Raw genomic sequence first — 23,681 nt, 5'->3', positions numbered from 1 at the left:
CCCCCGCAGATTCCCCTTTGAAAACACTGTTTGAAACCAAACCACTGTTTGGTTCCAATCTGTTACTTTTAAGGCAGCCTACTGAGATTAAGACACGTGTCTCGTGGAAAGAACCTGTTTACCGCCATCCCCTCAATGCAGAGATGTCTAAATTCATCTTGTTTAGAATAAATCCATGCATGACCTGGACACCTAGTAGCAATACTTTTTTATTTAGCCTCAGATAACTCTTAGTACATTATTCAAAAATCTTTCCATTTCTTCCCTTGTAAAACTAGAGGAAGAACCCTTACATTACATGGCCATGGTTGGTATTTAATGAGCTCAAGTATATAAAATATTCAATGTTCAGTAAATAGTAGCTATTAATTATTATCGACCTCTATCCTCTTTCGCCTTCCAGGGCTTATTTTTAAATCGGAGCGGAGGTGGGTAATTCCAGACTGTTATTCCAATTCTGATAACTTATGAATTCCACTTGATTAGTACTTTGCTGTAATACAAGAGGGCTTCAAAAGGTTCATGGGAAAACTGATTTAAAAGACAGTGGAATTTCCCCGTGAACCTTTTGAAGCCCCTTCAAATCTATCAAAATTATAACATGATGGTGCTGTTGAGTTACTTCTGCCTTGTCTGGGGATCTGGCGCTAAAAGATTGTCATCGTGTTTTGGTATTCAGGACATCTGTGTCCCCAGTTAATTCCATTTACCAAAGTCAGAGTCTGTCAACAAACATTGGGAATCATTTAAGCATTTTTAGGAAATCAGGCAACCCCTCGCACTGAGATCCCAAATGATCACATCGATCAGCAGAGCCTGTCATTGCTCACAGAGTTTGCCCTGCTCTCCACTGACTGGTTCTCTCAGGACAATGCCCCACGTCGGACAAGGAGAGCCCCAGAATCAGCTATGGGAGCAGGCCACACATTTCCAAAGACTACATTAACCTTTCAGGCACCATTTAGTGGATTAATGTTTGGATGCACTAAATGGTACCCTAAAAGTTATCCTAATTTAAAAATATTATACCCCAAATTTTGTTTTTTCTTAGGGGGAAAACCCCTTAATATTTGCCTTTGCAATGAGGAGTTCATCACACAGTGGACCCCCATTATGATCCTAGTATTAAGGCAGAAGAATAAAATCTTCAAAATGGCACTAAGAGTCATAGGGGAAGCATGATATACTGTGTGGCTGGCAGGATGATTTGTAGCAGTGCTGTTCTAAATTGGCAAGGATTATATTATTCTTCCAGGAGCCCTGGTGGTTTAGTGATTATGCATTAAGCTGTGATCCGTAAAACTGCCAGGGACTTCCCAGGAGAAGGAAAGCGAGGGCCTCCTAGTCCTGGAAACAGTTACAATCTCAGACGTTAACAAGGGCAGGCAGTTCTGCCTTGTCCTATAGGGTCGCTGTGAGTCAGCATTGACTCAGGCATTGACTCAATGGCATTGATTTTGGTTTGAGAGTGACCTTAATTTGGAATCCAAATTAAGTTTCATGTTGTGAGTTTCACATTGGGCATATAACCATAAGGTTAGAAGTTTGAAGCCATCAGCTGCCCTTTGGTGGAAAGATAAGTTTTTTTTTACTCCCATAAGGAGTTATAGTCTCAGAAATCCATAGGGTCAGCTCTACTCTGTATTATAGGGTTGCCCTAAGGATGGGAGTAAGTTTGGTTTGGGTAGGGAGGAAGATGGGTGTAAGAGACCTTTGAGCCATATGTGCTTGGGCTATACAGGATTGAAAGATGAGGCTTTATCCTCCCATAAAGATGAACAGTCTTTTAAACACACAGGGCTGGTTCTATTCTGTCCTATAGGGTCAATATGAGTCAGTAATGACTCAATACTAGTGAATTTGAGCCTTAATTTTCAGACACAAATATAAAACGATACTCACTTTTAGTGACTCGAAAATGTTTTCTCCAAGTAATCAATGGTATATGCTCAACAGCTAACTTTCATTGTGCAATATGTGCCAGATATACTCCACGTACTTTCTATAGATTAATTTAGTTACTGCTTACAACCTTGTTATGACAGTACTGCTGTCGTTCCTGGGTTATGGATAAACCAACAGATGCACAAAGAGATTAAGCAAACTTCTTACACCAAAAAGTAGGTTATAAAATCAGTATTCAAATATAGGCACGCTAGTTTTATGTCCTGGATTCTTAATCATGCACTGTAACTGTGGTTTTCTAACTTATTTGGCTGTGAGTCTCAATAGGGAGGAATTTTGCATCATAACCAAGTAGACAGAGGTCTTGTTGTTGTTGCTGTTGTTTTTAATTTGTTTTATTTTTAAAGCAATACCTGTCCTAACAATGCAGAACACCTTTGATAGCTTCTATTTTATTCTATTTTGGTTCATCTTTAATACATTTTGGCTGAGACACACTGATATAAGGATATATTAATGAGTGGTGGCTTTCAGCTTTGTAAACATTCCCCTAAGACAAAAGCGTATGCCATCGTGTCACTTCTGACTCAGAGCCCCTATAGGACAGGGTTGAGCTGCTCCTTTGTGTTTACAAAGCTGTAAGTGTCTATAGGAGCAGAAATCCTCGTCTTTTTATCCTTGTCGGGCAGACATGTTTGGGCTGCTAACCCTGTGGTCAGCAGTCCAACATATAGCCCACAACACCACCAGCGCTCCCCGTACTGCCCTGCTGTGCCTCCTAAATAAAGACCTGAAATTCATGAGGAGTATATACTGTGGTTGAATGGAGGCTGAAATTAGCTTCTCCCTCTTTTCCTGCTCATCCTCTGTCTTCCTACCTGTGCCTCATTAAACAACCAGCTAGCAGGAATGGTCCAGAAGAAGAGGAAAAATTGATTGGCCAAATATCTTACCTCCTTCTATGCCGTTTCTGTCTTTTCTTATATCATCCAAATCATGGCTGCACCATTTTAATAAACACACAAATACACACACACTTGAAAATCCTACTCCCCTGAGCCCTAGAATAATGGCATTTTTAAACTAATGAAACATGCAAACTATTGCCAGGTCCATTAATAGTCTCAAATTTTAATCTCTCAGATGATGGAACATTAAGGTTTCCATGGCAACAGTTTCCAGCTGTTGGGGGATCCTTGGCTTTTAGTCATAGGACAATTAGAGTGAGGCATTGCTGAGACTTTCCAGTGTTTCTGTGGCTTCATTATGTAGCATTCAGCATCTGTAAAACCACTGATTATCAAGATGTATTGGTTTAAAGAGCTTGACATGCTGGTACCTATCATGAGAGAAGATAGTAATTTCTGCAGCTTACCATCCGTAGCTATCCAACATATTGGAGTGATGATTTGAGCATGATCATTACCTTCAATGTTTTGGCTTATAAATTAGAAGTCTAGGTGAATTCAACTATAGACAACTTGTGATCCAAAATATAATGATTTTTGATGAGGACAAAATCTAAGAACAAGGCCAGGACGACTATCTTCATATTGATTGTCCACATTTCAGACAGTGGCAATGAAACCTATAAAGCCTAGTTTGATAGAAATTAAGATTTTTGGAATAAGCATAGCTCAAGGAAGAGAGATAAGCATCAGGAGGAAAACAAAGACTAATATGAATATGAAGTTATATTTGGCTACTGTTTAATACCATGTATCATCATCTCCAGTAATTTGAAGGAAGGTTGTGGCTGATGTTACTTTTTATGAATTAATTGGGGAGGGGTGGAGGAGAAGGAAGGGAAAGAAGGCAGTGGGGAGGTAAAATCGCCCTTATTATTTGTATGTTAGAAAATGGTAGTTACCTATCTTAAATTTAGCATTCACAATCAGTGTCCTATGAAGTGTGTTATCAATAACCTCATTTCATTGTGGCCGAATCAATGTGCTATGTGTGGCAAAGTTTCCAGTTCTTCTTAGGCATACCCAGCCGAGCTGGACCGCCTCTCTTGTCCAGTCTGGCAGTTAGCAAAGCTACATGATGAAGCTTTGACCAATGACATGCATTGTTATTGGTAGGTGTTATTGAGTTGGCTCCACTCATAGTGACCCTATGCACAACAGAACAAAACACCTCCGATTCCTGCTTCGTTCTGAGAGCTATTGTTAGGCTTGAGCCCAACAGACACTACACGAATCCTTCCTCTCAAGGGTCTTACTCTTTGTATCAAGCATGATGTCCTTCTCTGGCCTAATCTCTCCTGATAACATGTCCGAAGCACATGAGACTAACTTTTGTCATCCTCACTTCTAAGAAGCATTCTCATTCTATTTCTTCCGAAACAGATAGTTGATACACGCACTTTCACTATTTTCACCAGCACCATACTTTGAATGCAACAGTTCTGCTGTGGTCTTACTCGTTCAATATTCAACGCTCACATGTATATGATTAAAAACACCAAGGCTCGGGTCAGGCACACTTTAGTCCTCAAAGTGACATCCCTGTTCTTCAACATCTTAAAGAGATCTTGTGTCAAAGATTTGCCCAAAGCAATTCCTTGTTTGATCTCTTGACTTCTGTTTCCATGAGCATTGATTGTGAATTAAGACAAGATAAACATCTTTCACAACTTCAATCTTTCCTCCATTTATCATGGTGTTACTTATGGGTCCGGCTGTGAGGACTTTGTTTTTCTTTGCATTGAGTTGAAACCCATACTGAAGGCTGCAGTCCTTGATCTTCATCAGCACGTGCTCCAAGTCCTCCTCACTTTCAGTAAACAAGGTCATGTTGTGTTCATATTACAAGTTGTTAATAATACTGCATACTGCATTTTTCTTCTTCTTCTTCTTCTCTTCTTCTCCTCCTCCTTCTCCTCCTCCTCCTCCTCTTCCTCCTTCTTCTTCTTTTTGTACTCTTCATATAGCCTAGATTCTCTCATTATTTTCCAGGAATACAGATTGGATAAGTATGATAAAGGATACAATCCTGACACACAACTTCCTGATTTGAAAACTTACAACATTTCCTTGTTTTGTTCAAAAGACTGCCTCTCGATCCATGTACAGGTTCTAAATAAGTACAATGAAGTGTTCTCTAATCCCTATTCTTCTCAATGTTGTTTCTAGTTAGCTTTGATCCATGGTAGTCAAATACTTTTATGTTGTTTATAAAACATAAGTATTCACACACATCCTGCCCAACCAGTATTCCCTGCTTTGAGCAAAATCCATATGATGTCAGTAATGATATTGTTTGATCTGTATCCTCTTCTGACTCCAGCTTGGCTTTCTGGTAGCTCCCTGTCAATGGACAGCTCAACCATTATTGAATGATCTTCAGCAAACTTTTACTTGCAAGTGATATTAATTATGTTGTTCAATAATTTCCACAATTGTTGGTTCGCATTTTTGAATGGTTGCAAATACTCTTCCAGTCAGCTGGACAAATAGCAGTCTCTCAAATTGCTTGGCATAGACTAGTGAGTACTTTCAGGGCTCCGTTTCTGGAACTTTGTTTTTGATAATGCCTTCGGATAAGCTTGGATTCCTTCCTTCAATATCATATGCTATTTATTGAAGTGGTTCTTTCTAACATGGTGACACACTTTGGTAGATTCTTTTCATCTTCTTAGAATGTTTCCTGCATCGCTCAATATTTTGCCTCTGGAATCTTTAATATTGCAACTGGAGACTTGAATTACTGATTCGTTTATTTTCATCTTTCACTTTAAGATGCGCTGAAAGTTTTCCTCCTTTTAGGTTTTCTACCTGCAGGCCTTTGTACTTTTCACTATAATACTTTGTTGTCTTGAAATGTTCTGCTCAGCACTTTTACTTCATCATTTCTTTATTTGCTTTAGCTACCGTATGGTCTAGAGAAAGTTTTTAGAGTCTCTTCTGACATCTACTTTGATCTTCTCTTTCTATCTTTTTAATGACCTTTTGCTCACTTCATGTATGATGTTCATGATGTCATATTATAGCTTATCAGGTTTTCTGTCACCAGTGTTCAATAAATTAAATCTATTCTTGAGATGTTCTCAAAACCTGGGTGTAATATACTCAGAGCTGTATTTTGGCTCTTGTAGATTTGTTTCATTGGAATATAGGAAGAAGCAATATGGTCTCCCTTCATCTCTGATTCCTGGATATTGGTGCTCACCACGACCTTGTGACGTGTTCAAAATGGAGATGTGCCTGTCAATCTGGAACTCTACATAATCATATGTACCCTACAGAATTATATTGTGGTAAGAGCTATTACTACTGTATTAATTTACTGAGATTTTTATGTTTAGTTTCTTGATGCGAGCCAAGAGCAACATTAATTATTGTCCTAATGCAGAAATTTGTTGTTGTGGTTGTTGTTGTTAGGTGTTGTTATGGTTCCAACTCATAGAGACCCTATGTACAACAGAACTAAACACTAGCATGGCCTCTGTCATCCTTACAATATGTTTGAGGCAATCCATGGAGCCACGGTGCCAATCCATCTTGTCAAATGTCTTTCTCTTTTTTGAGGTCCAATTACTTTACCAAGCATAATGTCTGTCTCCAAGAACTGGTATCTCCTGACTATATGTCCAAAGTACATCAATAGAAGTCTCACCATCTTTCCTCTAAGAACCATTCTGCCTGTGCTTCTTCCAAGACAGATTTGTTTGTTCTTTTGGCAACTCATGATACTTCTAGTATTCTTCACGAGCCCCCAAACTCAAATGCATTGATTCTTCTTTGGTCTTGCTTATTCAATGCCCAACTTCCACATCTATAAGGGGCAGTTGAGAATACCACGGTGCAAATCAGGTGCACTTTAGACCTCAAAGTAATATCCTTGCTTTAAACACGATGAAGAGATTCTATCTGTGCACCAGATACACGCAATGTAGTCTGTCATTTGCTCTCCTGACTGATGCCTCAGGAACATTGATTGTGGATCCAAGGAAAACAAAATCCCTGAAAAGCTGAATCTTTTCTCCATTTATCATGATGCTATTTACTGGTCCAGTTGTCGGAATTTGGGTTTTCTTTACACTGAGTTGTAACCTGGACTCCAATCCTTGATCTTCATCAGCACGTGCTTCAACATCTTTTCACTTTCAGCAAAAGAGGTTTTCTCATCTGCATATTGCAAGGTTTTCTCATCTGCATATCACAGGTTGTTAATAAGGCTTCCTCTGATCCTGATACCAAATTCCTCTTCCTATTTCCTTCTCTGATATTTGCTCAGCATACAGATCAAATAAGTTCGGTGACAGGATAAAGCATTAACACACAACTTCCCTTATTTTAAATTATGCAGTATTTCCTAGTTCTGTTCACAGAACTGACACTTGATCCATGTATGTGTTCTGCAGTGAGTACAATGTAGTGTTCTGAGATTCCCAATTGAGGTAGTTAGTTTATTGTGCCAACCTGGCCAATAAACACATGTGGGGTTAATTGAAGGAGAGAGAGATAAATGGCTCAGTGAGCCTCCCCTTTCTAGTTCTCAGGTCTCTTGCTTTCTGATGGTCGGACTAGGATGCAGCTGCCTTAGCCAGTTTCCTCCTTCAACTGGGAAGGATCACTTCCTGCAAGACACCCCCGAGGAGAAGTCACATGGACCTACCCCGATTCAGCCCTAGGTGCTGGAGCAGCCATGTGGAGACCCCTGCCAGTGCTGAGATGCTCACACGCTCACTGATTCAGCTTTCCTCCTGCAGTCAGCATCATTGCATGTGTTTTGTGAGATGGAAGAGGACTTTGTGGATTGGTGTTGGATATTTGGGTTATTGTTGGACTTGTGGGCTTGGGCAGCACTAGGTTGGGATGTTTTCTTGATGTTCACTTAACCTTTATATAAAAATCTCTCTTATACTTATGAGTTTCTGTGGATTTGTTTCTCTAAAGTATCCAAATGAACACACCATTCTTCTCAAGGCTATCCATAGTTTGTTATGGTCCACACAGTTGAATGACTTAGTATAGTCAAAATAAGGTAGGTGAATATTTTTCTGGTATTTTCTGCATTGAGCTACGATCCATCTGACATGAGCAATGATATGCCTTTCCCCCCATCCTCTTCAGAGTCCAGCCTGAACCTCTGGCAAGTCTCTGTCAATGTACTGCTGCAACTATTGTATGATCTTTAGCCAAATTTTACTTGCTTGTGATATTACTGCTATTGTTCTTTAATTTGAGCATTCAGTTGGGTCACCTTTCTTTGGAATGAGTACAAATATGTTTCCCTTCCAGTCAGTTGGCCAGTAACTGCATTCCAAATCTGACATAGATAAATTAAATGAATGCTTTCAGTGCTTCATCAGAGTGTTGAAACATTTGAATTGGTATTCCATCCATTTCTGGATCCTTATTTTTGGCCTATGCTGTCAGTTTCAGCTAAAACTTCTTCCTTCAGTATCATTGTTTTTTTTCCATATGCTCCCTCCAGAATGGTACAAGGTTGACTAGTTGTTTCTGCCACAATGACTCTGTGTATTCTTTCCATCTTCTTTTAATGCTTCCTACATTGTTCAATATTTTGCCTATAGATTTTTCAAATTGAAACTCAAGGCTTGAATTATTTCTCGAGTACATTTAGCTTGAGATATACTTCGTGGGTTCTTCTCATTTTGGCTTTCTAATGCTAGGGCTTTGTACATTTCATTATATTTTACTTTGTCTTCTCCAGCTACCTTTTGAAATTTCCTGTTCAGCTTTTTGACTTAATTATTTTTTCCATGTGCACGAGCTACTCTGTGATGAAGAGCAAGTTTCAGTGTTGCTCTTTTCTCTCTTTTCTGCCATTTTAATGACCGTTTGCTTCCTTCATGTATGATATTCTTGAAGTCATCCCACAGCACTTCCACTCTTCTGTTGCCAGTGTTAAATGTGTCAAATTTGTTCTTGAGATATTTTCGAAATTCAGGTGGGATAGACTCAAGGTCCTATGTTGGCTGTTGTGGAACTGTTTTAATTTTCTTCAAGTTCCAGCTGAACTTACATCTGAGCAAACCTGAACTTATATATGAGTGATTACCTATTCCACAGTCAACCCCTAGCCTCTTTTTAGCTGCTGATATTCAGCTTCTCCGTCATTTCTGCATACAAATATAGTCCATTTTATTTCTTCATCTTTCACCTGGTGAAGTCCGCATTGTATAGCCTTTTGTATTGTTGAAAAAAGTTATTTGCAATGAAGAAATTGCTGCAAAATTCTGTCACTTGATCTCCAGCTTCAATGCTAGCGCCAAGGCCAAATGTTCCAACTACTTTCCCTCCACTTAGTTTCCCACTTTTGCATTCCAATCAACAATAATTACCAAAGCATCTTGATTGTAGGTGTGATTAATTTCAGACTGAAGACATTGGTAGGATTCTTTAATTCATCAGCAACTTGGTTGGATGGTGTACAACTGTGATTAATAGCTGATTAATTAATTTGATTGATTTTCCATGACTCTGGATAGATATAATTCTGTCACAGACAGTATTATAGGTCAAGATAGACCTTGAAATGTGCTTCTTGAGGCTGAATGCAATGTCATTCCTCTAATTCAATCCCAGCACAGTAAATCATATGATTTTCTTATTCAAAATTGCCAATATCAGTCTATTTCAGCTCACTAGCGCCCAGAACGTTGATGTTTATGTTTTCCATTTGATTCTTCACAACTTCCAATTTTCCTAGAGTCACACTTTGTATACTCTAATTCCATTTTTAAAATGATGTTTTCAGCTGCTTCTTCCCATTCAGGGTTGTGCCCCATTAGCAAATGAAGGTACCAAAGGCTTTCCTGCCGCAGGCTTCACTCCATCCATGTCATTATGCACTCGACTTGGAGAAGACAGCTCTTCCTCAGTAATATTTTGAGTGCCTCTTACTTGAGGGTATTATCTTCTGGAACTATCTCTGACAATGTTCTGCTTCTCTCGTGAGGTTTTCAGGATCTGACAATGGTTTATTTCTGTCCATAAGTTTTTCTGTGGCTACTTCCATAGAAGTGGACAGCCTATTCCTTCTTGTAGTCTGCTCTTAGTCTGTAAGTTCGGCTGAACCTCTTCACTTTGGCTGACCCTGCTGCCATTTGAAATGCCAGCAACATAGCTTCCAGCATCATGGCAACACACATGCCACTGCAGTACAATAAATTGATATACATACAGTAGTGCAGTAATTAGTACCTTAGAATCATGGTGTGGTTGTAACATGGACCTAGATATGTGACAATCGTAAGGAAATAAATACCAGGTGCTAGAATAATGACAGACACTATTCTGTCGTGGCTGAGCATCTAGAAAACACTTAAAGACAAGCCATGTGCTCTTGAAGAACTGGCTAGAAAGAATGAATGGATTGCTGTAGGCTGGTAACGGTGGCTAAGGCTGACCAGAAAGTAAAAGAAAAACATTCAGAGAATTTTACAGATTCTAGAAATTTAACTTTGGTTGGAAAAGCCAACTGTTTTATTTATTTCAGATTCAAGGATTTAAAGTTAGGAAAACCTTTAAGCAGGAGAAATCATTAAAACACTATCTTACAGCAAAATCAAGCTGTCACCTTTCCTTTCAGTCTTAAAAAACAAACAAAAACCCACTGCCAACCAGTCAATTCTGACTGACAGCAATCATTTTTAAGATTTCTGAAACTATAAATGATAAATCTTTATTGGAGCAGATAATCTTGTCTTTATCCCAATATCGCTAGTGGGTTTGAACTGCTGACCTTGTGATTAGCAACACCATGCTTACCTCATAGCACCACAAATGTAATGGCCTCACAATGTCTATATTTACCAGGAGGAGATAGAACAGAGGAAGGATAGAATATAACACCCCCAAAAGAAGAGAAAATTTAGAATCATTCAAAGTAAAGAATTTGTAGTGTGGCTCTAGACACAGGTGATTGACTGGAAGGAAAAGAACCAGAAGCCTAATAGATTTTCCAGGGAATTGGATACATATGGCTGAAGCAACCATGACTAGGGAGTTAACAGGTCCCTACTTTTTGGGGGAACTACATCCTTGAATAATAATGCTTGAATCATTAATCTTTCACAAACAAAAGAAATTATAGATTTCATTAAGAGAATACCAAATGCCCATTTCAGAAAAGGCCAAGGAAGAGAATTAAAAAAAAATAAAGCCCTTGGAAGTGAATTTAAGTGTTGAAGAATTTCTTTTAGAGAAATAGCTCTCAATCTTCCTAATGCCATGACTCTTTAATATAGTTCCTCATGTTGTGGTGACCCCCAACCATAAAATTATTTTCATTGCTACTCATCACTGTAATGTTGCTACTGTTATGAATCATAATGTAAATATCTGATATGCAGGATTTACTTTCATTGTTACAAATTTAACATAATTAAAGAATAGTGATTAATCACAAAAACAATATGTGGTTATATATTATGAAATATATTTCAAATTACAAATAAATGAAATTTTGTCTTGAAACATGGTGTAGCATGGGTACTCATATGTGATCATATCTGCATGTGGGCAAACTGCCTGGAGATGGATAGAGGAGTGGTCCCTCGATTCCTAAGACCATTAGAAATATGTGTTTTCTGATGATCTTAGGTGACCCCTGTGAAAGGGTCGTTTGACCTCCAAAGGGGTTATAACCCACAGGTTGAGAGCTGCTGTTTTAGAGAATCAAGACAAAGGAAGTCCTCAGCATCAGGCACCCCCAAACCAAAGCCAAACTTACTGCTATCAACACAATTGTAGTTCATATAGACCTTATAAGAAACTAAAACTCCCCCTATGGGTTTCTGAGACTTAACTCTTTACAGGAGTATACAGCCTCATCTTTCTCACCTGGAGCCACCTGTAATTTTGAACCCCTCACCTTGTGGTTAGCAGCTCAAATCATAGCCCACTACACCACAAGGGCTCCTCTCTCAGTCCCCGGGATTTCTGTAATGCACTGCAATTACACTGCAATGCCCACCTTTCCTGATTCTAAACCATGTAGTATTCCCATGTTCTGTTCAGACAACTGCCTTTTGGTCCATGTAAAGATTTTGCATAAAGACAATGAAATATTCTGGAATTTCCATTCTTCTCAAGGCTATCCATAGTTTGTTATGATACACATAGTCAAATGCCATTACATAATCAATACACCAAGCAAAATATTTTTTTGTGTTCTTTACTTTGAGCCAAGATTCATCAGATGTCAACAATTATATCCCTAGTTCCATGCCCTCTTCTGAATATGGCTTGAATTTTAGACAGTTCCTTGAAAATGTACTGCTGCAACTGTTACTGAAAGATCATTAGCAAAATTTCACTTGCATGTTACATTAATTATATTGTTTGATAGTTTTGGCAGAATATTTCGGCAGAGATATGCTATGTGTTCACCAAACCCAATTCCATTACTTCTTGGACATACAATTCATCCCTTCTCACATTTACTAGGGTCATTTGATTGACTTTGGATGAATATGTGGGCATGATTATTTTGTGTTACACCCAGACTTGCCCATGAAATCTATGGCCTAGTTTTCCACTTTCTCTCTCATTGCTAGTTGGATATCAACTATGCTTTGAAAAGAGCAGATTCTTTATCAGCCTGAGTCCTTGAAAGATTGGTTAAAATGGAAAAATGCCATTCACCATCCACATTAACATTTCACATGAATGCTTACAGAAGTCTTCCTCATAATCACAAGAATAAAACAGTCAAGTTATCTTTTAAACATATTGGTATACATCCTTAAAACAGAATAATACTTAGCAGTTAAAATGAGTGATGTATTAAAATATGTAAGGAAATAGATGAATGTGGGGTTTTTTAAGTTTTTATTTTTATTTCGGTGAGATTTACAGATCATAATTTTACATTAAACAGTTCCCATATATTCTGATAAAATCACACACTTCAATCTCCTGCCTATACATATACATATATGTATACGTATATGTATACACATACATATACACACACATACACATACATATACATCACACTTATTTCTGTTTTGTCTGTTTCCATTTCTTCTTCTTTCCTAACTCTCTAAACTTTGTCCTTCCACAAATGATGTACTTTTGACCTTAAATGGTATTCCAATGCAAAGGTAAGTTCTGTTCCAGATCTGAAGGATAAGGACCATCATCTTGAGTGTCCCACTGGTCTCTATCCTAAAACTAGTCTGGTAATTTCTATGATTTTAAGTTATGTTCCACGGTTTTCTCCAAATTATCCAGGACCTTCTAGTGTGATCCTTTACAAAATAGTTGATATTGGTAGCTAGGTACCACCTAGTTCTTCTAGTCTCATGATTGTAGACATAGATGCTTGTGTGGTCCATTAGTGCATTGCACTAATTGTTTCCATGTGCCTTTTGGTAGTTTTTGTTTGTGTACTTTTACTTTTTATTGTGGTTAGGTGAAGGATTACAGAGCAGATTAGCCTTTTTAAATTCAGTTGATCAAACCTCCCAAAGTCTTGGCCGGTTCCATCATTTACCCCAACCCCCACACACCTGTATCACTCTTGTTGGATATTGTCTCCTCCTCCACCAAAGTTAACACCTGTCTACTCTCTGGTCTATAACTTCCCTTTACCTTCCTTCCCTTCTCACTCTCAGTAATCACTAAAGTCTATTTCTTTTAGTGTGAAAATTTTTCTTTTTAATTTAATTTTTTATAATAATGGCCTCAAATAATATTTTTCCTTTTATAATTCCACTCTGCATTAGGTCCTCTAACGGCATCCATATCATGAGGTGTTTCACAGATTCATAGATATTCTACAGTGATGCCTAGTATTCCATTGTGTGTATGCACCATAGTTTATTAAATGCATCTTGCTAAATAAAAAATGCCAGTTTAAGAAGCATAAATGCTGTTTTATTCCACTTACATGGCATCCTGGAAAAAGCAAACTATAGCGAGAATAAAAAGGTCAGCGGTCAGTAGGGGTTCTGGAATGTTTAGCTATTTGTTTTCATTTTAAGAAATGAAGGAAGTCTAATATGCTATTAAGAGCATCTATTTATTGTTTGCTAACTCTTACCCAAGTTACAGTGGAAGAAGTTGGAAAAGAGGATTTATAAGGTTACTTCTACATATAAGATTTCATGACATAGAAAATAATCCTAAGGATTTGGACATTAACAAAAGTCCAGTTTCGCCATAAATAGCACAGTAATATTACTATCAATTGGTTTTTTTATGCAAGGTAACCTAATAAAAACTGTAAGAAAAAACAATTAACAGTTGCTTTTCACATTTTCTTCTTAGAAATAATTGTGACACGGTGTTTCACCAAATCTTTTCTCACAGAATCACTACAGAAGTAAAATACATGGAGGACTGTGTTTTAGATGTCAGGCGCACTTTCCTGGGGAGCCTTGCTCAAGAATTCTTCCAGGGGAAAGGAAAACCACCTTCAGGCAGGATTCACCCCGACCCAGTTCCCATCGGAGCAGCTGCTGGAAGCCAGGGTTTCCCAGGGATTGTGGGGACTCTACATAGGACAGGGGTCGAGTCTGGTCAAATTCAGAGAGGATCCTGAGATCTGCCTCCCTGGACTGAACAAAGTTAGAGCCGAGGGACCTGTCCACAAAGCCTGTGAACTGGTGGGAGAACATCCCAGACAGCGGTCAGACTTTAAACCCTAAGAGTGATCCCATTGGCCCCGAGGCCCTAGGCATGCCCCAGCCCCACAGACCAGCACCATCAATACACAGGCTGTGCAGCTGGCCTCACCACCCTTACCCTTCCTGCCTCCAAATTGACTCCAGTGCTGGGAAGGACTCAGGAAGAATAAGTGTTTTTTGTCTTCTAAAATCAGCATCCTGATATGCTGGCTAAGCCTGTGCACGTGGTAGCACTGAGACTTGGCCTGGCCTCTGCACCGCAGACCAGCTGCTAAGGTTTGGGTCCATTTCAGGCCAAGAACCCAAAGCTTAGAGGCCAAGAGGCAACAGTGTCAAGGTGACTGTCCCCTTGCTTACTCCCACCAGAAGTCCAATTCAGGAAAGTTCCATTTTGGACCACACATTCTTGTAGACCCCGAGGTGACCATAGGGGACCCTAAAGTGTCCTTGGCTGTCCCAGGCATTGTGATGCTATTGACGTGAAGGCCGCTGTGGGCGCTCAGGAAGAAGAGGAAGGAGGCTGTGAACTAGAACCAGTGTGGGGCACGGGTGTGCAACTGCTAGAATCAGCAGAGTAAAAGTTAAAACAGGTTGTATGACAGCCAGGGCATGAGGTAGGCCTAGGTTTCAGTTTCAGTTTCAGTTTCGATTTCAAGTTCCTGATCACTGACGCAACACATTACCCGATCCACCTAACCAATGGGACATCACCTAACATCGCCTGATCCGACCTAACCAATGGGACATCGCCTGATGACACCTTAGCCAATAGAGCTCGAGTGACAGCCCACCTGTGACCAACCAATCAGGAAAGCACGCGCGAACCTACTCACCAATCACCGCTGGACAATGCTGGTGCCAGAAGTTTCCTCCAATAAGTTTAAAGAACAGCAACCCTGGACTGCCTGCCTGTCCCTGGCCTTATAAAAGCCCGGGGCTGATTCCCTTTGGCCACTGCATCCCCATGGCACCGGGCAGCGGAGGGAGGGAGCTCTAGCTCGAGCTAGCGAATAAACTCCTTTTGCCGCTTTTGCACCTCAACTGGTCGTATTCTTCAGTGCGCCCAAGGTGAGCTTGCCTTCCTTCCCTGAATCTAACATTTGGGGGCTCGTTCGGGATGTGGGAGTGAGAGCATGGGCCCTGCCGCGGACACACGGACTGACCTTGAGGTAGGAGTTTCTTTGTTTTTTTCTTTTCTTTTCTTTAAATCTGTCCAGACAGGTTTCTGGGTGGCGCCATCAACTGGGACCAGAATACGACCAAGGTGGACACGCCAGCGCAGTCACCTGTCGGGTTCAGAGTGGGAGAAGTCCTCCTGTGCCCCTGGTAAGTTCCGGGTAGAGTCCGGACCTGGGTTCCGACAGACTGGGTCTGTTCGGACGGAGAGGCGTTAGGTGCCTTGGTGAGTCTGCAGACATTGTGTGGTCGTCCTGCGTGTCTCGTCTGTGTCGCAACTTGTTTGTTTGTTTTGCTTTCGTGTCGCTTGTCTTTAATCATTTATTTTTTCCATAGCTATGGGAGGCTCTTCAAGCACCTCATTGCCCCTATTGGTGGACAATTTTAAGGAAGTCAAAAATAGGGCGAATAACCTTTCTGTTGAAATTAGAAAAAGGAAACTATTTTCTGTCGTTCAGAGTGGCCGACGTTCGGGGTTGGATGGCCGAGTAAGGGAACTTTTAGCCTACCGTTCATCTAGAAGGTAAAAGACGTCTTCCGACCCGGATGAGAAGGCCATCCTGACCAGATACCCTATATCCTAGTGTGGCAACGTTTGACGCAGAATCCCCCAAATTAGATTAAAAAATTTCAAACCCAGGTTTTAGTTGCTAACAAAGTCCGCCCAAAAGTTTTACAGGCCAAGACAGAATTGCTGCCTGAGGATTTAGATAAAACCTGGCAAGTGCCACCCCTTACAACCCACTACGTGCCCTTTCCCCTGCACGCCCACAGTCGCCGTGCTCTCCCCCCCTCCAGGCGCTCACCCTCGCTGGTGGGGGAGGAGAGCTGGACTGCCCCTCCACTGGCACAATGGACTGTCCTCTGTGCGCCCCAGGAGGTTGCGCCTTTGGGCCTGGGGGATTTTCTGGGACAGGCCATGCCAGCCAGAGCAAAGTGAGCACACGGGGTCAGCAGCGATGTCGGCCACCCACCCGATCCCATCGTAGGTCAGAAAAAAAAATAGCACCCCGGGACTCAACCCCACACAGGCTCTGTCATTACAGGCAGTCGGCCCTGTGCGGGATGACGGGGAGCAGGCCCTTCAGTATTGGCCTTTTTCCACCAGCGACTTATACAACTGGAAGTCTCAAAATGCTAGATTTTCTGAAAACCCACAAGACCTCATTAACCTGTTAGATTCTGTCCTGTTCACCCACCAGCCCACTTGGGATGAATGCCAGCAGCTTCTCCGCGTTCTCTTCAACACAGAAGAAAGAGAGCGAATCCAACGGGAGGCTAGGAAGCTGGTACCGGGTGATGATGGGCAGCCCACAATAAACCCCAGGGTGACCGACTGGGCCTTTCCCTTGGAAAGACCTGCTTGGGACTTTAATGATCCAGAAGGTAGGCGAGCCTCCGGGTTCATCGTCAGGTTCTCATGGCTGGTCTCCGAGCTGCGGCAAGGAAGGCGACCTATTTGGCCAAGGTCCCCAAGAGAGCCCAGCTGCTTTTCTAGAATGTATTATGGAAGCTTTTAGGCATATACCCCCATGAACCCCACATCAGAGGAAAGTAAGGCTTCAGTAATGATGGCTTTTATTAATCAAGCTGCACCAGATGTCAAAAGAAAGTTGCAGAAAGTAGAAAGTGGGAGAGAAGACTTTGAAGGATTTGTTGGAAGTGGCAGAAAAGGTCTATAACAATAGAGAAAACCTGGAAGAGAGGAAAGAAAGACAGCAGATGGAAGATCGAAGGTTCCAAGCAGGTGAAACAAAGAAGGTAGTTAGGGAAGTAGCTAAGGTGATGGTGGCACGGGACTGTCCAGAAAGGGAAGACGAGAAGAAGGGTTGATTAAGAAAGGGGAGGTTTGGTGCTGGTATTGTCAGGAAAGGGGGCACTGGGATGACCAGTGTTCCGGGAAGAGAAAGATGTTAGAAAGTGGAAAGAAAGGCTGGGAATTGGACAAGGATGTTAGAAAGTTGAAAGATAGTGACTAGGGGGGACGGGGTTCAGAACCTCTCCCCGAACCCAGGGTAATTTTATTGGTGAAGGGGAACTCGGTTAATTTCTTGGTAGACACGGGAGCAGAACACTTGGCTCTCACCCATGACGATGGAAGGCTGTCAAGCCGCACCAGCTGGGTGCAAGGCGCTACAGGGACTAACTGTTACCGATGGACTTCAGACCGCAAAGTGGATCTCAGTGTGGGTCGGGTAAGTCATTCATTCATGCGCATCCCTGAGTGCCCAACACCCCTGCTGGGAAGAGATATCCTGACTAAGATAAATGATAGACATGTCCGCTTGACAGACTCAAAAAGGCAACGTTTAAACACCGTTAAACACTGTAAATCGTCCACCCAGACAAATATCAGTCCTCACTATGAACCTAGCTGATGAGTACAGACTATTTCAATCTGAACTCAGCCCCAAAGGAACAGATGCCAGTCAATGGTTAAAGGACTTTCCAGAAGCATGGGCTGAAACTGGGACTCCAGGGTGGGCTCAACATCATCCCCCTATTTTCACTGAACTCATACCTGGAGCACAGCTATGGATCAAGCCTTTAAAACTTTGAAAAGGGCCATGCTGGAGCCACCTGCCCTCGCATTGCAGACCCATCCAAGCTGTTCACCCTGTTTGTGGATGAAGCAAAAGGAGTGGCTAAAGGGGTCCTAACTCAACTGCTTGGACCCTGAAGAAGGCCGGTGGCCTATCTGTCAAAGAAGCTAGACCCTGTGGCAGCCGGATGGCCGGCTTGTCTGCGAATTATTGCTGCTACCGCCATGTTAGTAAAAGATACGAACAAGCTCACTCTGGGGCAGGACCTGGTTATCTATACCCCTCATGCCATAGAGGGAATTCTAAAACATTCCCAGGGAAGTGGATTTCAAATGCTGGCCTCACTCACTACCAGGGACTGTTAAATGCACCCCAAATAACTTTTCCTCTCCCACTGTTTTGAATTCTGCCACTTTGTTACTGGACCTGGAGGCAGGGCCAGTGGAGCAGGATTGCGCCAAAATTCTGGCAGAAATCCACCAGCCTAGGAAAGACCTGATTGACAGGCCCCTACCTAAGAGTGATCTAGTGGGGTTCACAGATGGCAGCAGTTTTACACATGATGGTAAAAGATATGCTGGGGTGACAATTTTTACTGCAAAGGGCCAAGTAATGTGGACCGGCCAATTGCCCACCAGAACTTCAGCCTAGAAAGCCAAACCTATCACGTTAACCAAGGCCCTGCAGTTAGCCGAGGGCAAAAGGCTGACGGTTTATACAATTGCTGGAAGCCGTGACACTGCCTAAGCAGTGGCTGTAGTGCACACGCCCGGACATCAAAAGGGCACCTCAATGGAAGCTAAGGGCAATTGTGCCACAGACAAAGAGGTGAAAAAGGCTGCGGTCCAAGGAAAGGAGGAAAATGAACCTGAAGAACCAGGTGGGCAGGTATGCCTTGTTGAATTCTCTCCCCCAGGAATGGGGTCCATTCCAAGTGTGCCTGGCTATACAGCTGAAGAAGAACTGTGGGCCAAACAAGAGCTGCAAGCCCTAACTGAGGAGGGTTTGCCGTGGCTGAAGGCCCAGGACAATCTTATCCTCCCCGCTGAGGTGGGATGAGAGATGCTGTACAATTTACACCGTACCACTCATTTGGGGAAAAAAGGAAGAGCTGTAATTGTTGCAAACTGCCAAACTACAGTTCAAAGGCCAACTGACTGCAGAGCAGCTAGTGAGCCAATGCCGTGTCTACCAAGAAATGAAACCAGGTAAAATTATAAATGTGCATCAAGGGGTCAGGAGAGAGGTAAGCAACCTGGGCTACATTGGGAGGTGGATTTCACTGAAATCAAGCCAGGCAAATATGGTTACAAGTACCTGATAGTCTTCATTGATACTTTTTCAGGTTGGGTAGAAGCTTTTCCAACTAAAAGGGAGACCGCCCTGATAGTAGGTAGCAAAGAAGGTGCTAGAGGAAATAGTTCCTGGATATGGAATGCCTCAAACAATTGGATCTCATAATGGACCCACTTTTGTAAGCGAGGTCATTCAAAATTTTACCCGAGCCTTGGGAACAAATTGGAAATTGCATTGTGCATACAATCTGCAAAGCTCTGGGCAGGTAGAAAGGATGACTAGAATTCTAAAAGAGACTAACAAAATTGGCCTCTGAGACTGGCGAAAACTGAGTGACTCTCTTGCCATTTGCTATATTCCATGTGCGGAATTCCCCCTACACGCTTAGATTAATGCCTTTTGAGATAGTATATGGTAAACCATCCCCCATTGTCCCTAGAAGAGTCAGTCCGCCCTATGCAGGGCCGGCTGAGATATTGGAGGCTATGCAAGCCTTACAAAATTCAAGCCAATGTTTGGCCCGCTATTCAAGCCGTTTACCAAAATGAAGCAGGCCAATGAAGCTGGAAGACAACATCAGTGTTTGCCTGGGGATTGGGTTTGGGTTTGAAGGTTCCGTAGCAAGAATCTAGAAACCAAATGGAAGGGGCCTTATCATGTGTTTTAACCTCTCCTACAGCCTTAAAGGTGGATGGAATAGTTGCCTGGATTCACCACAGCCATACCCGCCTAGCAGAGCCTCCAGAAAAGGTGTGGATGGCAACACAGCACCCCACCAATCCCCTTCGGGTGCCCCTCAGCAGACCATCATGATCCTGTGGCCAGTGGCCCTCTGGGTGTTCCTCTCTGCAATTATCAAGATAAACTGTAACTATAACCAACATGAACCTTGGAGTCACACCTGGACTCTGAAAAATCTAGTCACCGGAGACATTCTAGCAACAGTGAGTAAAACACACCCAATAACTGCAATGCAGTGCCCTGAAATATTTTTCAGCCTCGAACAACTCTGGCAAGAAAAAAGAATTGTCCCCACCCCTTGAGTGGTACGGTATGTCAGGTATAGCACACCTTCAAATGATAAACTGGTCATGAGAAAGCAGGGGTTTCAGGTGTGCCCTACGACCTGGCCTGAGGTGCTGACAGAGGAAGATCGTGGGGGACGTAGCCTGCAACAGGGGTGTTCCAGTAAAGCACGATAGTCCTATTGCTCTGAATGGGCTCGTGTAACCGCCAATGATGGTGATTGGAAATGGAGCTCTAAAGAAGAATATGTGTCAATGAAATTTGTGTCAAGTAATAGTGCTGATGCTAATAATACCATAAAAATCACCATCCACAGCCGGTACCATCACAGAGAGACCTGGATCTGAGGGATAACGTGGGCCTTGTATCTGTATAACGGAAGACCCGATTATAATTTAGTCCATTTGTCGGTAGTACCCAGCCATCCCAAACCTTCCAAAATAATAGCCACCCCAGTCCCAAAAGTCTTACTTACTTTAACATCAACGGCTGGTCCAGAATACACACAGAACAGGGCCCACCTCAATTCTCCCCTGTTTGACTTAATAGAATCAACGTATAATGCTTTAAACAATACTAATCCCAATGTTACTAAAAGTTGTTGGCTTTGTTATAGTATAGAACCCCAGTATTATGACGCCCTAGCTATAAATAGAGCTTTAGTTCAGGAGGCCAATGTGAGGTGTGACTGGAATAGCCGTAAAGAAAAGGTTTCATGATGGAAAATGTTCAAGGAATTGGAGCATGTGCAGGAAAAATTCTGAAAAAATATGAGGCCTCATGTATAAACATTAATTCTCAGATCAACTAGAGCAGTAAGTGGATAATTCCTACTAATGGTAGTATGTGGATATGTTCAAATTCCAGACTTTCCCCTTGCCTATATACCAAATTGTTACACCTTACTAATGCTACAGAATTCTGTGTAACTATCATTCTTTTCCCATGGGTTATTTACCATTCGTGGGAAGATGGCTGGTTACAATGGTCAAACCAACACCACCAGAAAGTTAAAAGAGAACCTGTCACTGTTTTAACAGTTGCTCTGTTACGTGGAGTCAGCGCTGCTAGAGCAGGCACAGGAACAGTTGCTCTAAGCAACCAAAATCACGGACTGACCCATCTCCTGAACTTAATTCATGAGGATTTAGCCAGACTGAAAGATGCAATAATGCATCTAGAAAAATCTGTAAGCTCGCTTTCCGAGGTAGTCCTACAAAATCATAGAGGGCTAGATTTAATTTTTCTACAGCAAGGAAGTTTATGTATGGCCCTTAATGAAGAATGTGGTTTCTATGCAGACCACTGAGGAATAATAAAAGACTCCATGAAACATCTGAAAAGGCATTGAGGACAGAAAATTAACTCAGTCAGAAGGCCAAAGCTGGTACTCTCAGTGGTTTAGCAATTCCCCATAGTATCCTACCCTATTATCCTCTATCATAGGACCTGTAGTAATACTGCTTCGTTTGTTAACCTTTGGGTCTTGTATTCTTAATAGACTAGTTACTTTTGTAAAACACCGCATTAACACAGTGCAACTTATAATACTTAGACAAACATATGCACCCCTAAACCAAGCTTAATTAACTAATGTGTAATATAATCCACTACATTTCTCACTTCTGTCCACCTGCTTATCCACATTTTTAAAAGTATGATTACTTCAAACAGTTAAAACATAAAAGGGGGGCAATGTGGGGTGGGCTCGGGTGTGCACCTGCTAGAATCAGCAGAGTGAAAGTTAAAGCAGGCTGTATGAAAGCTGGGGTTTGAGGTAGGCCTAGGTTTCAGTTTCGGTTTCAAGTTCCTAGTCACTGATGCAACACATCACCTGATCTAACCAATGGGACACATCGCCTGATAACGCCTTAGCCAATAGAGTTCGAGTGACAGCCAACCAGTGACCAACCAATCAGGAAAGCATGCGCGAACCTACTCACCAATCACCGCTGGACAATGCTGGTGCCAGAAGTTTTCTCCAATAAGTTTAAAGAACAGCAACCCTGGACTGCCCCCTTGTCCCTGGCCCTATAAAAACCCAGAGAACAAAGCGTTCGGGCCTGATTCCCTTTGGATGCTGGGTCTCCGCTGCGCCCAGCAGCGGAGGGAGGAAGCCCTAGCTCGAGCTAGTGAATAAACTTGCCGCTTTTGCATCTCAACTGGTCATGATTATTCCGTGTGCCCAAGGTAAGCTCACCTTCCCCGAACCTAACACCAGAAGGTCAGGGTGAAGCTGAGGAGTGTGGCCTGGTTCCTGAGGGGGATCACAAAGGTCAAGGGCACCCCTGAGGAGAGGCTCAAAGCGACTGAAGAGGAGCATGGGCCCAGGGCCTACTTGCGCAGTGAGTGGAGGTCCACGCACACCTGGAGCACCATGAGCAGTTCCAAGTCAAAGGTGGCCACCACCATGGCCATGGCACCCATGCTGCGGGCCAGGCCCATGCCCACAGCCAGCCCCGGCATATGGGCCTGACTCAGATCTCAGAGGCACGGTGGCCCACTCTGGTTGGCTCTGGTACATTAGTGCCACAGCCCAAAGAGGCAGTCCTCAGTCTGGAGCCAGTGGCCATCACAGATGGAGACAGAGGACAGGACCACAGCCATGCAGCACACATGATGATCAAGGTCCAAAAGAAGGACTCAAAAGAAGGCCCTTCGGGGCCTCCTGTGGACCAGCAGCCTCTGAGCCTACTCAGTGATTGCAGTCACGTTGAGCCGTGCTCTGGCCCCGCCGCTCCCTCCGCCGGCTGTGGCCATCAGAGCCTGGGCTCTGGACGGCCAAAAAATAAACTCTGATATAAAAAATGTTTACTGAGAATGAGCTAGCACAGCATGGGAAGAATTTTAAGTAAGCCCATTATATTTCTCTTGGGGATAACAGTGCTATACTCAGTAAACTCATTAGGATATAAGACTGGTGATGAAAAAGTATCACTGAAAGGTACTGCTGTGGTCATGTTTACCAATGGAAAAAGCCGCAGCGGTACCTTTCAGTTTATTTTCAGTTTTCTAACTCCAGGTCTTTGCACATTTCACTTAGAGTGCTACTCTAAGTTTCAGAGTCGATTCTGAGATCCACTTTGATCTTTTTCCCCCTTCTTTCTTGTCTTTTTAATGATATT

The 23,681-nt window shown here is 42.3% G+C and overlaps 1 pseudogene; it reads right to left on the bottom strand.

Moving 5' to 3' along the window:
- Positions 1–14,868: 14,868 nt before the first annotated feature.
- Positions 14,869–23,316, bottom strand: LOC142452424 (voltage-dependent calcium channel gamma-like subunit pseudogene; annotated as a pseudogene).
- Between the last annotated feature and the right edge of the window lie 365 nt (positions 23,317–23,681).

The sequence above is a fragment of the Tenrec ecaudatus genome, chromosome 7 (genome assembly GCF_050624435.1).
Source record: "Tenrec ecaudatus isolate mTenEca1 chromosome 7, mTenEca1.hap1, whole genome shotgun sequence".
In the NCBI taxonomy this organism is placed as follows: domain Eukaryota; kingdom Metazoa; phylum Chordata; class Mammalia; order Afrosoricida; family Tenrecidae; genus Tenrec; species Tenrec ecaudatus.
Note: the sequence above shows the minus strand (reverse complement) of the source record. Positions and strands in the feature narration are given on the sequence as shown.